This window comes from Numida meleagris, chromosome 2, assembly GCF_002078875.1.
Source record: "Numida meleagris isolate 19003 breed g44 Domestic line chromosome 2, NumMel1.0, whole genome shotgun sequence".
NCBI lineage: Eukaryota > Metazoa > Chordata > Aves > Galliformes > Numididae > Numida > Numida meleagris.
Window position 1 is genome coordinate 57,323,802 of NC_034410.1, and position 18,601 is coordinate 57,342,402.

Genomic DNA, 18,601 nt, shown 5'->3' on the forward strand with positions numbered 1-18,601 from the left:
TGTCAGATACTTCAAGGCCCTAATCACTTTGTAATCCCTTTCATGGACCCACTCCAGTATGTCCATGTCTGCCCCGTACTAAGGAGCCCAAACTGGACCCAACGCTCCAGATACATCTAGCCTGCACTGAGCAGAAAGAAAGCATCACTTCCCATAGCCTGCTGGTGATGCAATACCTAATGCAGCCCGAGTGGTTGCTGGTTTTCTTTGCCATTGCTGGCTCTTGGTAATCTTGGTATCGATCATGGCCCCCAGATTTTTTCTGCAGAGTTGCTTTTTAGCAGGCCCTACTGCCTGGGGCTGTTCCTTCCCAGAGGCTGGACTTTATTCTTTCTTTCTCAGGTTCCTGCCAGCTACTTTCTCAACCCATCAAGGTCCTTCTGAAACGCAGCACAACCATCAGCTTTATCAAGCACTCCTCATAATTTTGTATCTTGCATATCAGCCAAATTATCCCTGTGCAAGTTGCACAGTGAGGTATTTCCTTCAGAACCCAAATAACTTTTGCAGCCCTGCTTAGCATCATCTTCAATTTTCAACATTTCCCTTTACAGATAGTAGCACGGCACTGTGATGTTACACTAGTATGGGCTACACCATTTACTAAGGCAAAAGTATCCCCTTTCCCATTCCTTTTACATACATCCCAGGATGTCCCTTCACTCCTCACCATTGCACTGGAAACTCATGCATGATTGTTTGTCAACTCCAGACTTTTCACAAGAGCTGCCTTCCAGGATACAAGCTCTCTTTCATAAAGCATACCTTGCATTCCCTGTTTGCTGGCTTACAACTTTGCCTTTGGCTGTATTAAAGACACAGTGTGTTTGAATGTGCCTACAGAGCAAGTTGTGAGAATTCCATTATCGTTTACTATTCTGCGAGCAATTACTATCAGTAACAGTTTTTTTGTTTACTTCTGGGACAAAGATGAAAGCCTACCACAGTATTGGAATTAATGCAAATACTCACTGGAACCTGCCAAAAGGTCCCATTTCCTAATCTGTCACTTAGCCAATTTTTAATCCAGTGCCATACTGACAGTACTATATATTTTTAAATCAAAATGCTTTACAGAAATCACAAATCCTTTATAACAATCTCATTTACACATCAGACAGCTACATCTTTGTTACCTTTTAGCTTTTAGTTGGTGATTAAGAACATTAGGAAATTAGTAGGGTGAAGATAGAAAGAGTTGGCTATCAAGTACTGCTGGTAAACATTTTAAGAAACAGAACAAGCACCTTTTGCAGTTCTGTGTACAGAAGAATTCCAGTCTTCTAATTGCATACTACTTAAACCCTAGAGAAAAGTTTATTTCAAGACTGTTGGATATCCCAAATTTTGGGGATGTCAGAACAAATCTATAAGAGTAGAACATGAGCCGAGAGGTGAAAGAGACAACGTTTAGGATGAAAGCAGAAGCACAGGCATTTATTCATAACATTTAATTTCTATCAATTGCAGCCTAAAGTTCAGAGAAAGCCCACTCGGCTTCTTGCATTGCTGCCTTCCCCCTCCTTCTCTTTCAACTGCCTGCTTTGCTGTATACCCATGCAGTTATTAAACTATCCCATAGGTAATGGACAGTTAAATGGGATTTTCCAAAAGCCTGCAGAAGTCTTCCAGTGGAATCTAGCACATAAATATCACTTATTAAAGACTGCACTAAAAAAAAATTCCTTTCCTTAAATAGATTTCCTACTTTAAAATTATCTATTCAGTTCAGGCTCTTGGGTTCTTCCACAAATGTACCTTAATCAATTCAGAAGATAAATGACCACAAGATTTAATTGTGCCTTCTTCACAAGAATTTTCTTTCTTTTGATCAGTACACCTTGATCCTTTTCATTTTCAAATGCAGTTTCATCTATGAGTCATCATTCCCGTCTCACACATACACTTTTCAGTCTCTCCATTTCATCCTTCTCCTCTTGGAGTAGCTGTAGGTAGGGTAAACTTAAATAGTGAGTTTCACAACTGGACACTAGACATCCTTAAATTTAGATTAAATGAACCCTCCCAAAGTATACAGGATCTTTCCATCCAGACAGATTTATAAAAGTTACATATAATTATGGAAAGGAATAAGTTCAAAAATAGCCAGTGTACAATGGCTTTTCTCAACAGTATGTGGATAGGAAGAGGGACTTGTTCTCTTAGCAGTAGGAGGAGAGGTAAGACAATTCAGAACAGAAATTGGAAACCCCCCATCAGCAAACCACTTGTTTTCTATATTAGTTATTATCCCAACTATAATTAAAAATGATATCAAACCATAAAAGTAAGATTACTCAAGTGAATTGTTCTCAAATTTTCTATCTGAGGCTGCGAGTTCTTATCTAAGGTGAAACAAAAGAACTCTTGAGACAGTCCTGGAAGAATCCTGCTTTGTCAATCATCGGTCTATCCTGGAAGCATAAAACAATAAAAAACAGTATTGTCTTGCCCTGACATACATAACTTCTACCCTTTCAAAAAGAGCCTGTTGGCGATAGCAGCGAGTCTTCTTACTCATGACTTCCCTCCTTACACTTTGCACTGGCAAGTCCTCACAGGCTCTGTGCTCACTTGGAACAAATTCTGCAGCATGGCCCTATGCTTTCCATGGCAAACTGGAAATTTTGTGTCCACTTCAGGTAAATATGTTTTACTGAATCAAATATTAAAAAAATATGGCAGACTTACAGTGTTTCTTGTGTAAAAAAAAAAAAAGAATTCCAAAATAAATAAGATCGCTACATAGCTTTCACATTTTACTATCCTGCAAATGTTTAAATACACAACAGTGCTGAAGAAAGTATTCGGAGAAAGACAGAAATTTTGGCAGCTGCTCTGGAGAGAGCAGAGGCTCCTGGGAGTGAGCAATGTGCAGAAGGATTGCAAGATAAACGCATTTGAATGTTTTTGCTGAAGTAATCAATAACAAAGTAATTATGTCTGAAATTAGGCAACAGATTAAAGGGATAACTCGGGCTTTGCAGCCTTACAGTTTCAGGCTGTCTCTAGAGTTGGTTAGTTCATTAACACCACACTAGTTGACTTTGAACGTGGAGACTTCCTCCCAACCACAACACACCTCCTTGTACTGTTAAGAAGAAGGTGAAATTCTGCACAGTACTCTGCTTACTGAACTGTGCAGAGGCTTGGAATCAACCATGCTGTGGGTACACTCAGCTCCATGTAGGCAGGCCGCGCCATTTCATTTGATAGGAAAAGGAAGACTATGCTGTGAGTATGGCCACAAAACTCAACTTTCCTCAATGAACACCCCATACAACTGGCATTCCCTACAACTAATCTGACCAGAAGCTCCATGAGCCTTCCCACATTTATAATCCACATGAGATAAGCCCCTCAGCTGCAGGGATGGGCAGTAAAAGCCATCCTAATTGATGCCTCCAGTGATTCTGTGACCTCTCATTCAAAACCACAATGCCTTTACTTTCCTCTGCTAAAATCTGTCTTGTGAGTGCCCTGCTTGGAGTGACAGCACCTGTAAGAGCAGCACAGCCAGTCCTTCCTTGGAAGAAATTTCCTGATAGCATGACTTCAGAAAAGGCCTCCAGTATTACAAGTTCATCCTATATACACAACTCCTAGGCAACAATCGCATACATAACTTCATTTATTTCAACGCCAGCCATCAGACTGTAATTAAATTAAATGTAGCCTGGGAGTCATCGACTGGAGGCCAAGGGTACAAGATATGGTGCAAACACAGAGATAAGGAAACACTGATTCTCATTTTAAGCAACTATGGGCTTCCCCTATGAACTGAGAAAACTGTAGCAATGTTCTCTCCCTGTGCTCACAAAGCTCCTAAGCTGCCCCCAAGCCTTTAGGAGCTGAAAGCTGGAGATGGGGAGGGAGCGTCAGTCCTTGGGCACTGCTGGCGAGGTGCCAGCAGCTGCAAGCACTCAGTAACCTAAGTAGTAAGTAACGGCACGGCACAAAAGCCGCCTATTCCTTTTGCAGAGCCATCTGTTGGCTTCTTGTTATGCACTCCACCACTTCCAGGAGATGCTGAGGACGTGCACACACAGTGAGGCTCCTGGTCTGCTGCAGAAGCAAAGCACAGCATGGCTTCCTATGGCTGAGAACAAGGGAAAGTGCTTGCGACAGAGGGTGCAGCTGAGTGGCCTGCTCCTTGCCAGCCTGGATCATCTCCCAGGATCACTTCGGGAAATCCTTTCCCTCATGAAAAGCATTCCCAGGGCCACTGGTCCAATCCTCACTTCATTTTCTCCCTTTCTTCCCAGCTCAGCAAGCAATTAGGTTTACCCTGACTATCAGAGTATTATATTTCACTTTCTAGAACACAGTAGTCCGGGGTGAGACAGTGAAGAACATCACCAAGACCTTTGTCACTCACTCACAGCTGCAGGTCCCTGTCACGACAATGCCTTTGCATCTCAGTCCAAGCACAAAACTAGTGATTGCCCGAAAGACCTTGGTGTGGTAACTAATCCCTGCCTGTATGTTATTTTCTTCAGTAATACTGAACAGTTTAACAAGCAGCACAACTGCTTAATCACAGCACCTGACTACTGAATTTAGCACACTGAAAACAGGCCTTGCTATTTCTACTCCAAATTCAAAGCGCAACAATGAAGAAACAGGAAACTTTAGTCAGCAATATTATCACTCTGTTCACATAGCTAGAGTTTCATCCATCAAATACACTACAGAAAACAAGAAGAACAAGGGTAATCAAGTGCTACCACCTTTCTTCCTCTCCGTTATTGTCTCTCCTGAGATTGACCACATTTGTGGTTAAATGCAGGGAGTCAAACTTCCTATAAGCAGTGTCGGTAAGGTTCCAGATTTCCACTGTGGTTCAGCTGCATCATAGCTCTGGAAATGCATAGTGGGTCATGTTCATATGTAAATAAATTCCATACTACAACTGTAAAAGGTTTTTTTTGTTGTTGTTTGCTTTTAACGAGAATCACCTTGCAGGCCCAAATTATTAAGGAAAAAGATCTTAATGCCAAGCTGTAGATCTCTTGAACTTACAAGTCTGAATGAAAATGTCCCACAAGAGGACTGAAATGAACTCACCCTGCCAGGGGAGAGGCAAGCAGCTAGTCAAACAGGAGAGACAGCACCAGCACCTCCAGATCCCCAGCACACGCCTCCTTCCAGTGCTCCTGAAGACTCCGGTCAATGGTCACAAGCCCAGGGCTGTCGGTGCATAATGCCCTGGCTTTTTTTTCAGTGCAATCAAAAGCCTTCACCAGTTCTTTTGCAATTTGAAAATGACATTACCAAGTTTGATAGTCCAGTGTAGGTGCAGCCTGCTGATCCTATGCCTCAGAGGCTCTCAGTAAGTGAGTCTCAAAAAGACAAACTCCACAAACTTAAAGATGCTCCAAGCGTATGCTGGTAAATACAAGTTTTCATGAGAAGAAAAGCACCTACATTTATCTTTATGAAGGGATCTGCTCATTCCAAAATGGACAGTGAGACATGCTGATTTTTGGACTATTTTTCTGCAGAGAAAAATCAGCTCAGGATATGTGATGTCAGTCTAAGTAGATGCAAGAAATTCAGTTTCAACTCTGCCTCTGACAGCAAGAGCCAACTGAGTGAAGGCTGAAGTTTCTCCACTCTATGCAATTATGCACAAGAAGGAAGTGGCTACTCATGGCCTTGACTGATATTACTACCAAAAAAACTCCAGTCCTACATGAGCGGTGTGCATGTGCGCTAACAGGGAGACCTAGTGACACATGCACAAAGATCTCGCCCACATAAGAGTGTTGCTCATCAGTCCTAACCAGCACTACTCCTTCAGTTCAGTCTAATATGTCCACTAATTTACACTCCATATTTCTACTGAAAGAACAGACCATGTCGCTTCACTCTTCATTCCAGATTCCAACTTGGAAGAATACTGCAACTGTTCTGTGCTGGGGCTCATGCCCTGCAACCCCATGCAGCCATGGAGGGACACTCAAATGTGAGTCAGAATCAAAAAGAAGATAAGAAGCAGCATCCTTGCTACACTGGGAGAGTGGTGAAAATACTTGCAGAAGGTGCTTAGCATTTCTTTAGAGCAGAGTGATATATTTTGTACTACTCGTGCAACATTAATCAGAGGATTTGGAGGCTGAATCAGGGCTAAGTATCTCATAACAGCTTTTCAGGAGGGAAAAAAGCCTTTCAATGGGCGTTCAGGCTGTCCCTGCTCTTCTTGGCATGTCACGACCATATAACCCACAAGAGAGCATGGACTCCAATGGGCAAGAAGATTTGCTTGGATTCTTATGCCACAATTCATGTGTTATTGCATTTTTATGCAAAGTTCAAAAAGTTTAAAACTATTCAAGATCCGTTCACTTCTTCCACTCCAGCAGGGCATCACCACTGAAAAGTTCACTAAGCCGGCTCAAGCATCTGATATTTTTAACCAGGTATAGCATAACATCTCACAGATGCCTGGAGTTTTCTCCCTCCAAGGTCTCAAGGAGATTCCTTTCTTCTCAATTGCTAGTCGAGCAGAGTTTGCTGTCCACACACTGAGACAACTGAGCTCTTAAAATGGCTGGGAAAGACGCAGTTCTCCACTTCAAATGAAGTGCTAGCAACAGAGATAATGCTCTCCTGGTGCAATTGGTGCTGCTTCTCCCATTAGAGGAAGCAGGGAAACGTGTTCAAAATGTCACTGAGGCCATCAAAAGAGCTAAAGAATAGTCAAGAAAACAAAAACTAGATAAATCTGAAGAGTGAAGAAAAGGCTGAAATTCTAATCCCTCCTTACTAAATGCTGAATGATTCAGTAGCTCCCAATTCACTTTAGGGCAGAAATACCTGATTTGGGCCTTAAAGAAAGAGCATGTCTTAGTGTCTGCATTGCAGATGAGAACAAACACATTTTTCTCTCTCTGACTTATTGCTAAATTGATTATTCTCCAAGACTGGGAGAGAGGGAGAAAGAAGGGAGATGGTCATCGCCTGTGTAAAATTATTTAACAGGCGGAAGAATTGAAAGCATCTTACTTTTCTGAGCAAGCCTCTTTCATAACTGAAGCAAATAAACCACACTCAGGATAGCGTCCTGAACATATGGCTTTCTCTGAATAAATGGAATGTGCCTGCCTACAAGCTTGCCTTTCCTTACTTCAGTTTTTTTTTTTTTTTTTAATATGTCTGTCTGTGGAATCCCTGTTGATACATTTTCCTTCACAGCACAGAGGGTTTCTGCCTAGGAATTAAAAAAAAAAAAAAGGCTTTATAATTTTATCACCTTATATTTTTGAACTTATTTCTGTCCACAGGAAAAAAAAACATACCTGAGTCTAACATCTAGACAAATGCATACAACCTGCTCACCATCGCTGTATTCATCTCTCATATACACCACGCTAAAGCATGAGGTAACTAAGATAACAAAAGGCAAGGACTTCAGTTCCCCAGGGCATGCAACAGCATGAAGAGCTTCCTTAGAGAACAGAATCATAAAGTGAAGGGGACATTAAAGATCATCTAGTTCCAACTCCCTTGCCATGGGCAGGGCTGCCCCCCACCAGCTCAGGCTGCCCAGGGCCCCACCCAACCTGGCTTTGAGTGCCTCCATGGATGGGGCACCACAGCTTCTCCGGGCAGCATTTGCCATTGCCTCACTGCCCTCTGAGTAAAGAATCTCTTCCTAACATCTATCTTAAATCTCCCTTCTTTCAGTTTAAAGTCATTTCCCCTTGCCCTATCACTATCAGATCATGTAAAAATTCAGTCCCTCTCCAGTTTGGAAGCTCCCTTGTAAGTACTGGAAGGCCACAATGAGGTCTCACCCCCAGAGCCTTCTCCAAGCTAAACAAGCCCAAGAACAGGTCAAAAGCAAACCATACTGTAGATCTCACAGTGATCTGGCACCCTTCTTTACTGCATTTCCTGCAAATACCTCTGAAAAACATGGCTCTGAGTGTGGCAGCTAACGGAACATGCTTTACTTTGGCATTTCCTTCTTCATGCACAAGACACCTAATTTTCACGGTCTGTGCCTTCAGTGCTCCCCAGTCTTCCTATAAAGCAGGTGAAACAGAAGACTATTGGATGATCACTGTGAACCCTTTGGCCTGGAAGAGGCTTCCTGCTAAGGCACCACAGATGAATAGTTGCAAAATGGTGGTTGTGAGGGCCGTGAGAAGGGAGGAATACCCCCTGATGTTTCTCACCCCTCTGCCTGCAATCTCTGAAGGAGCTGGTGGCAAACTGCAGAGGATGATCACAGAGAAAGTTGTCAACAGGAATAAAAGGGTAGTGAGGATGCCAAAGTGCAATGGTCTGCCATTTTTCTTTTAAGTAACAAATAAAACTTAAAAAGCAAGAAAAACGTGACTAGAATCTGAAATAAGAAAGAAAATGGAAGCAATTTTATACAAAGCATGAACCCAAGTCATACCAAAAGCCACTTGATTTTTTTCCATGATCTCCGTTCCTTTATGCCGTCTTTGAGGTGTCAATTTTCGAGAGAACAATTCTCAGCTCAGCACGACAGAGCAGTAATACTGACGGGCATGTAGAACATTAGCGTGTTATAAATAAACTGCTAATTTGAGGTGGGAAAAATCATCAAGGCAGCTCTTATGATTAAGAACCAGAGGAAGAAAATGAGCAACTTGCTTATGCTTCCAGGACACTGCTTTTGACAAAAGGAACTTTTTCTAGCTCTCAGTTCCTGAGGAAAAAAAAAAAAAAAAAAAGAACCCCAGCACCAGCAAAATACCTACCAGTCAAACAAAGCAGCAGTGAAAATGCTATTATAATTTTAAAGCCTTCCCTGCCCCCACCGCGAGTAGTAAGTTTTCTACTGGCTGAAGAGGTTTGTGCTTAAAGTGAGTACTACATTGGAGTTGTGAAGTTTCAGCTTCCTCTTATCTGACTTGCAGTTTTACATAACTTGTAAGAGACATTTTGACGCTATAGATACCGTGTATTCGAAATAATAATGAGGTGCAGAACTATTACACAGCAATTTGTATCTGGGTTACCTGCTGCTGCTTGATAAATGCCTTACTATGAAAAGTAAAACTTTATTCTGCTGAACTGACACCCAGCATTATTCATGCTTGTGATAGGCCCGATCTCCACCCTCCTTCTGCCTGAGCCAGGCTCCTTCCCACCCTCTTCTCCAGTGTGCAATTACAGATAACACCCTGCTGCTGTTTCGGGGCTGCCATGGCTGCTATTATTTCCATATCATGCGGACATTGTCGCTCTTTACCAGAATGGCACTTACTAAGCAATATTATAAGAATTTCTGCAAATATCTATGCTCACCATAAGTGAGGATAATGGCCTCATTGCAATAGTCTTGATAAAAGCAGCATGTTCCAACAAGACAGCTTTCAGATATCGCTAAACAAAAGCCTACTGTGAGAGCCGTAACCAACATCAATTCCCACTATGTGATGACATTAGACAAAGTGTGAACTAGCTTACTGTATGGGGACAAAAAACTGACTGTCAGTGTGAGGGACCAACGCTGTCTAAAACACTACACTGGCAAGTCAAAATACAACAAGCATATACACATGGTAATTGCCGTTTAATTCCAGAGTTAGCAGTAGAAGCAAACAAGTAGTGAAGACAATATTAGGTTACCAGTATCACTCAAGACATTATAATTCCCTATCTTTCCACTTTTAGTGCATTTGGTTAGGAAAAATGACTTTAAACCAGCAGACATTAAAAGCAGGGTGATGTAAAGTCCAGGTTACATTACAGAAGTAGAGAATGCAGCAAAAGCTTAAGGCTTGCTCTTTAAAACATATATATTCCACTACCGAGTAGACAACCTCGTACACGGGAATCACCATTCCACACAGGGCGTAAGACAAGATCCTTTCTGCCTAGACATCATCTTACACTTTTACATATTCATGTATTTACATTGTGGTAGTACCTGAAAAGCCAAAAGCCAAGTCTACCATAAAAATAAACGTGATACACTATACAAACACCAGGCCAAGAGGTTTTGTTGGTTTTTTTTTGTTGTTGTTGTTGTTTTTTTTAAAAACTTTCAGACCTGAAATTCACCAGATGACCCCTCTCAAATGAAAGTCTAGGTGGGAGGGACGTAAACAAGCCTATATGCCAGTTTTTGGCTGAACTTGAAAGGCAAACTTGAAAGCTTTAAATTTTACATGGAGAGAGTACACTTGCCCTACTGAGAAGTATTTCACTCTAAAGTTACTTCTGCAGTTTAAAATGAGTAAAAATCACAAAATCATACAGTGTGGATTCAGAGATATGCAGCAAAAAAAATAGTAACATCCATTATTGAGCTTCAATTTTAGTAAGATTTTGTAACTAACCAGTAGGACCAAAATTAAGCAAGTTACACTTGGTAAGAACTAATAGAGTGCATCAATAAACCTGACAAGTTATAATTCAGCTCTTGCACTGCATGGTGACAGCCACCACTGAGTTCTAAATCAGCGACTTTTAATGTCACCTTAATTAACAAGGAAGGAAGTTTGCCAATGAGTTTCTTTCCACCCTCTTTCTAGCAGCATGTTATGCAACATGCAAGAACCTTTAACCAACTGCCCTACAACAACCAAAAAAACCCAGCAGTATAGCATTGTAAAAAGGATAAAGTTTTTCAAGAAGTTTATTAATGAGAATTACTTTAGGAATCTACACATACATTAACCAACACGCATACTGCAACTGAGGAGTAGCAAGTAGCTGAAGTAGCCAAGGCTAAGCAGACACCTCCTGTTACCATGTTTCCCAGTACAATTTATTTTCACCAAAAATAGTTGTTCACATGGTTTCTAAGAGTTTTCACAGATCTTTCCAAAACAATTAACGGCTTGCAATCTGTACATGATGTGACTACAAAATTCCATGTTAAAGATATAAAAGTGAAAACCAAAATAATAGCAGACTCTGCTTTCAATATTGACTTGTTCCTACAAAACTCAAGGTACCAAGAACCCAAAGTCTGCAGTAATGTAGCTGAATGTAACAGTAAGTACTCAATATCTTCCTAAAAATCATGCCCTAGGCCTTTCAAGTGGGGCGTATGAACATGAAGTCCTAAGGTACCAGACATTTCCGTGCTTGGATGCAGCCACATACAAGTTGGATGAAATCTTAAGTAGATTATAGTGGTCAAATGAAGCTTCCTACTTAAAATCTCCTACTTAAACAAAGTGAAGAAATTAGTACTAGTTTTACTTCTAGAGGTAGGTTATTGACATCCTCATAGACGAAATAAAAGCCACACATGCCCACCTAACAGTGCAGAGGAAAAAAAATAAGATGCCTGACTGATTCTAACAAGATTGTCTCCAATGCTGCATGCTTCTATCCCAGTTTGGTCCTAAGCAAAAGGCCTTCAGCCCACCAAGTCTCAAAGCCACAGGGCACACATGTGCAGTGGTGACACTGGGTTAGTAGCCCCAATATAATAAGTCAGGTCAACAACTGTTCATATTCCTAAGCAGGACAGAATACACAAAACATCTGCTATTTAAGCAAGTTCTTTTTAAAAACAATTACCAACACTATTAAGATTTATTTACAAAAGCATGAAAGGAAGGCCAAAATGCATGAAGTAGTACACTCCTACGACATAGCAGAGGCCATTTTCAGTATGTGCATCTATATCTAGTCAAAGTCCATCTTCTCTCTTTACAGGAGTTGCAAACAGAAATATTTACCACAGCTCACTTTGAGCCCAAAAGGCATTAAGAACTCCATGCAAGCCATGAGATCCAGCAAATAATAGCAGCATCCAAGTAAAAAGCATAGTACTTCAGAAGACATCCATGCCAGGTATAGCACTTCCAAATGTGGTTTTGGACCAACTTACTTGAGGAAAACAGAAGTAAAATAGTGCTCTTTTAAAGATGTGATAAATCGGGCAATTTTGCCAAGTCTGGCTTCAAACAGAAGACAGAACTGAAATTAAAAAAGAGTCCAAATAGTTCATCAGCAGTACCTCATGCACTGGAACAGCCCAGTGCTGGAAGCACTGACAGTCCCCTCCTCTCACACCCCATAGCCCCCGATGCAGGAAAGGGGAGGGAGGGTTTATTCTCCCCGTGGAGCAAACACAGTTCTGCTCTTGAAAAATAATGCAGGAAGTGATTAACCCTGCCAGCCAAAACAAAGCCTGAAGTTAAACTTAGTCATTTGTAAGTAAGATAGTTGCCACCACATACACACACTCAGCGCTGCCAGCTGTAAATGAGATTATTTGCAGAGACTGTAAAATCCAAAGATTTAGTTACACTAAGAGAAGCTTTCCTCATGCTGAAGCCTCTCTCTGGACAGGGCTGGATCTAATTTACCATCATCACCACAAGAATCCTGTCTGAAGTCATGGTCCATGATCCATCCTTAGTGGGCAGTTTCTCCAAAATTCCTGGTCAAGGACTTAAGCCCAAGTCACTCTTCCACCTCTCCATGCTGGCACCAAGATGGACAGATAGAAGAAAGCTGGCATTGCTCCTCCTCTGCAGGGCTCCCTGGCAGTTTGTGATTGTAAGACCATCCACAGAGCCCACTCATTTAACCTACTACTCAGTTTGTCCTGTTCTGCCAGTGCTTAGACTGCTGGATGACAGCCTTTCAGCATCTTCAACAGTAACTCCTCTATGTGGGCAATCTGACCAGCTCAGTAAATTAACCCTGGCACCAATGCTACAGCCATCAGCCCAGCACACACCTCCAGAAGTGAAATCTGAAGGTGTCATATCTGAAGTCTGCTGCTACCTGAAAAAGCTCACATCTTCATTTCTTACCCAATTCCTCTCTGTGCTCTGGATAGGAGAGGAAAGTTGAAATCCTCTCCCACACACACACATCAGGCCCCACAGGACTGGGGCTCCAAAGAGGAAAGGTGCTACTCAATTTTTTTTTTTTTCCCCCGCCCCCCAATCTACCTCACAGTGGTTGGTCCTTCTAATGAGCCAATTACTGTAACAGGCACAATCAACTACCTCTGCTCCACACCTCCTGTGCCTCCTCTAGGGAGATGGTAAGGCCTTATGAGACAACCTGGCTCTGAAGGGGTCTCTAGCTCCTGCTAGCCCTGCAAAGTTGCCTACCAGGTCTTTGAAACTTCTTTCAAAGCTACCAGTCCACAAGAACATCACAAGTACAAACTCATAACTAATAGACTTATTTGTTGATTGTCATGCGATTGTTTTATTAAAGGGCACCTCTATTTTTGCATGTATGGCTTTCATTTCAGGAGAAATTACAATCTAGAACTCTTTAGCTTGGAGAAGGTACACAGAGCTGCACAGAGAAATACATATGAGGAAAATATTTTTCCCTACCACAGCATCTAGAATCATCCAGTAACCCTGTAAGTAGCAAGTTCAAAATGAAACAAATGATAGAAGCAAAGAAAGTTATTTGTTTTCCACATAAGATAGCCAAGTCATAGAACTTGTTGCTACATAAGGTTAGAACTATAACAAGTTTCAAGCAAGCATTAAGTAAAAATCAGAAATCACTGGAAACTACAAAACTAATACTAACATCTAAGGAAACATCTGACTCCCAAAGAAAGCAGAAGAGCTGTTCAGAGCATTCTCCTGATATTTTCTTAAAGATTTGCCACAGGTGTAGTCAGGGAAGCAGTAGGAGAACCTTTGATCTTGCTAAGTCATAGAAAAGACCTCTAAGATCCTCTGGTCCAACAATCAACCCATCACTACCATGCCCACTAAACCACATCCCTCATTGTCACATCTAAACTTTTCTTGCAAACCTCAATCCAGCCTGTCCAGATCTCTCTGTAGGGCCTTCTTACCCTCAGGCGGATTGACACTTCCTGCCAGCTTGGTGTCGTCTGCAAACTTACTGGGGGTGCTCTCAATCCCCTCATCCAGATCATCAATAAAGATATTGAACAGGACTGGCCTCAGCACCAACCCCTGGGGAACAACGCTAGTGACCGGTCACCAGCTGGATTTATCTCCATTCACCAGCACTCTCTGGGTTAGGCTGTCCAGACAGTTTTTTTAACCACAAAATGCAGCAACCTCTACGTTTAAGGATTTTATTTTATTTTTTTTCTTAATGATAACACATACAAATGAGTATGCCATAAATCTTAACAGACAGACTTTTAACAAAGTACCTCGGATAAAATGAAGGGAAATAAAATGTCTTTAATTGTTCAATCAGTTGAAGCAGCCTCTACAGAAAAATAAACTGTCTCTAACATGACCCATATCCAATCTTTGCCAAGCAGGCTGGCAGCACAAGGAAGAGACCCATCATTATGAGATCAGAAAAGGCCAGTTTCTGAAAATGCAAGACCAGTGAGCTGATTTAACACCTCAACACCATTAAAAGGGAAAGCTCAGTTTCCTTTCTTCAACTCACTCAACCCATCTTGGGTCACATATTCCCAATATCTACGTTATGTCAGATTTAATGCCCATCAGAGCCCGCTATTCTACCCCGGTAAAGCAGCAGAGCACCAACTCAAAGGAGCAGCTGAATGCTTCCAAGCACAGAGAGGAAGAAAGAGAACTGCCAGGCCAGGGATAGGGCAAGGAAAGGCCACAGAGATGATGAGGAGGAAGAAACAAGACTGCTTCTTCTAGGAAAACCAAAGCATTTTGAGAGGCTCAGCTGCTCATGGAAACCTGCCAGAAGCCCTTATTATTGTGGGGGAATAAACTTACCGTACTTCAGTAGCTTTGGTGCAGACAAAGCCACACCGACATAGCTGAACTCCGCAGGAGGAAAGTGAATCCACCATCAACTAGCACAACAAGCTACCAGCTATTCCTGTACAGTTTTGGTTGGATGCCTGCTTTCCACTAGATGCTTGCAGGCACACTTAGGGCAACCAGGATTTATACCTCTTTGAACACTCCTCACACAGCTCTGTCAAAGGACCATGTGGTCCCTCCTCGGGCTCAGAAGCAGTTTGTCCCTGGAGAAGATTTACGGGAGCTTGTTTAATTTAAATGCATTTTATTCCAAAAGCAAAGGCCCAAAACTAGCATTCATTAACAGAAACTATCAATCAGCCAAAGAAATATGAAAATTAGGTCTGAATATGAAAATGTCTATCCCTTTTTGACAGACAAAGCTTCTTATTCCCACAAAATAAAGAAAAGCTACTAATTAATTAACTGCCCACTTCCTTTATGCCACTTCCAAGTTTTTCTCCCAGGCCTTAAATCATTCTTCAGTATTTATGTCCTATTAAGCCTGCCCCTATAACCAACATGTAGAAGATTATGTATTACCCCCTTGTTCTCCCATTCCAGCTGTGACTTGCTGAGAAGGAGGCAGGAAGAGGTGCTTTCTAAACCACCAGAAAGGGAGAGAGGTGCTAAGTATTCAGTTTGGAAATGTAAATCCTCCCGCCTCCTTCTGAAGTATGCCGAACCAGCCTCTCCAGAGCTCATGTCATCTAAAGGCCACAGAAGTTCTCTAAAGATATTCTTGTTAAGAGGATTTAGCCCCTTTTAAAAAGGACTTAACATGTGGGTGGTGTCTCAATTTAAACATTTTCTCATGGCTAAGAAAATGGCCCTCTTCTTAAAGGCTTATCTTTATAACCCAAAGACAGTAAGAAATTCTCCACTATTTGAATTAGAAACATTTTGAGCAGCTTTCATTTATAGTAGCTCCATTTTTAGATACTGTGATTTGCAAATGGTAGTGACTTTCTCACATAAAGAGAGAAACCAACACCAGCAACAGCGTTGTTGGGGTACCTCATCAAACATAAATTTCTCTCACATAGGCCACATTCTCAAGAGGAGTTGAGCTTGCTGCTATCAAAATCATAGAATGACAGAACAGTTTGGGTTGGAAGGGAACTTAAAGACTACCTAGTTCCAAACCCCTTGTAGTGGGCAGGACTGCCACCCACCAGCTCAGGCTGCCCAGGGCCCCACCCAACCTGGCCTTGAATGCCTCCAGGGATGGGGTAACCTCTCCAGGCAAGCTGTACTTTACCGCTCTCTGAACAAAAATTTTTTCCTTATGTCTAAAAATGGTATGGTGCCAATACTCCTGCTGCTCTCCCTCTACCCTGGTGCCCTCTTCTCAACCACCTCCTTCCCTTGATGGCCCCTGACACTTACCACACCTTTCCCTTAGCTGGTTCAACCTGCTTGCCCAGCAGAAAACTTTTATTTATGTATTTTGGTTAGGGCTAGTTTTCCAGTGAGCTGGCAAGTTGTGCTGCCCCAGGAAGCCCGAGGAGCCCTTCGGTTGGCAGAAGGGAAGCAGCACCAGGGAGGGAAACGGAGCTGGCTGGACTCAGTGATCCCTGTGGGTCCATTCTATGATTCTAGGATTACAGGACCCCTGCCCATTACTGCAGCACAGACCTGTCAGATGGACTCACCCTGCCTCCACAGGTGGCAGCTTAGGCTTGCTCCAAGATCCAAGGATTGCAAGCTGATGCCTTTGCAAGGGCTAGTTCTTCATTACTGCCTGTGCTGGAGCCATGGCAGGGGCTCAGTTATGCCCAGTAACACTTCCTACTAGCTCTGCAGGAATCATCAAAACGTCCCTGACGCTGAATGGGCCGAGCAGCCTGAGTTACACCTCAGCTCCCCTGCTACAAAGTCTGGTGAGCTCCTGGTCCCAGGAGCTGTCACAACAAGCAGCAACACAGCAAGGACCAGGCTGGGGATGGCACTGAGATGCCTGCTTGGGTGATGGAGGAGTGCAAATAGTCATCTCTATGAGGCTGAAGCTGCCTGTTGTTACGGTCTAGGCTACCTTTCAAGGCTCTTCCAGCACGGTTATGCTTACACAGTCATAGATAAAGTAACCAACAAACTCCCAGAAGGGGAAACAGCTTACTTTGGCAAAATAAACTATTTCTTTTGCTGGTATAAACACCTCTCTGAGCAGCCTCAACTATATACTGCCATACTGGCTCCTTCTCACTTACTCCATAGTTTATATTTGGAAGCGATGGGTGGGTTCCCAGTCCAGTTACATCTGCAAAACCAGAGCATTTTCATAACCCTAAGCAGCGCAGGTGTGCTGGACAAATTTTAGACTTATCCCTACAGTCTTTTGCATAGCAGGGCCTTAATTTCTGCTGAGGATCTCTGTGCACTACTTGTAGTTCAGTTAATCACGTGCTAAATTTATACCAGCACTGCTCATCTCGAGTTTGCTGCCTCAACCACCCAGCAGCTTCTCACTCCTCTCAGTATTTGACATCCCAAAACAGCTCAGCCAAGAACCACCAGGAAAATACCCTCATCTCCCAGTCCCAGAAAACCGTCTGTGAGATTTGGTGAAAACGAGATGGGAGTCAGAGAACTGCTAAAAGGCTGCGTTGTCTCCCTGCCAGGAAGATGAAAGCGCTTTGGCCATTCTTTGCAGAGCAGAAGAAGGCAGAGCACTGCGACGCTCCAGCCCGGCTTCCCCAAAGACAGGCGCGCGGCAAAGCGGCGCGGCTCCAAGAGAGGCACTCACAGGAGCACAGCTGTTGAGATGCAGGAGGATGCACAGCTTCCTGGCATGAGCTGCGGGCTGCTTATCACTCTGGTAGGGTGCCAACCCGAGGCTGGAGATACTGCCGGCCTGACCGCTCTCTTCCTCCCCCAACCCACTTCTCCCCCAAAGCAAACACGGGGGTCTGAGGAGATACATCTCACTCGCTCAGAGCTGGAGGGAACTTTTTGAGGGCAGAGCTCAGAATCGCCGCCTTGCTTCCAAACCCTGACGTGAAGAATCAACCTGCCTAGGTCCCACAACAGGGAGCTCTCCCCATTGAAGAGGTGAACACTATGCCAAAAACACACACTGAACTCACGCTTAAGGATCTTGTAGCACTCACTGAAGTGAAATGGCAAAAGTCCCCTACAACAGCAGCACCATCCCCAAAACACTTGTACAGCTCTTCTCCCAGAATCACCCTGCTACATGTGCCGCCCTTAGCACCATCTTCTAGGAGCCCAGCCATTGCACAGGAACGACAAATATTTGCAAAACAGCTTGAAGAAGCCTGCTTGACACCAGTCACCCTTCAGACAAATCGCGCACCAAAGGATCACTCATCCTTTGCAGTGGGGATGCTTCTCGTTAGCTTCAGGTGGGATGCGGCGAGGCTCAACCCCACTACCTTCCAACTCCCACCGCTATCCCAGACCGGAACAACTGCAGAAAGCTGCCTCGAAGGAAGCCCGAGTCATCCCCGAGAGCGCGGGACGCCGCCGAGTTCTCAACGAGCACCTCGACATGAGGGCGGCAGCCGGGCCCCGCGATGCCCAGGCCGGTGGCCGCCCTCCCGGGCCAGAGGCGCTGACAGGTGAGCGCCGCGCCGCGCTCCGGGACCCGCTGCTCAGCGCCGCCGCGCCGCGCGTTCGGTGACCTCGCCCGGCCCTAGCGGGCACCGGCCCTCATGGCAGCCGGCGGCCGGGCCGCGTGCGGCAGGTACCGCGGGGTCGGGCCGGGCAGGTGAGGCGAACGCGGCCCCCGCCCGCCGCCGTGACAGCCCGGCCCGAACGGGGGGGTCCGAGGCGCACCCCGGGAAGGGGGACCCCGGAGCTCCCCGCGCCCCCTCCCCCGCTCCTCAACTTCGCGGAGCCCGGGAGGGCCGAGCGTGCACCCGAAAAGCGAGGACAAAGGA

At 43.9% G+C, this 18,601-nt stretch overlaps 1 protein-coding gene across 2 annotated transcripts in view; it reads right to left on the minus strand.

The window, feature by feature from the left end:
- E2F3 (E2F transcription factor 3) overlaps positions 1-18,601 on the minus strand; it is a 44,656-nt gene that overhangs the window by 24,603 nt on the left and 1,452 nt on the right. The gene's annotated exons all lie outside the window — the stretch shown is intronic.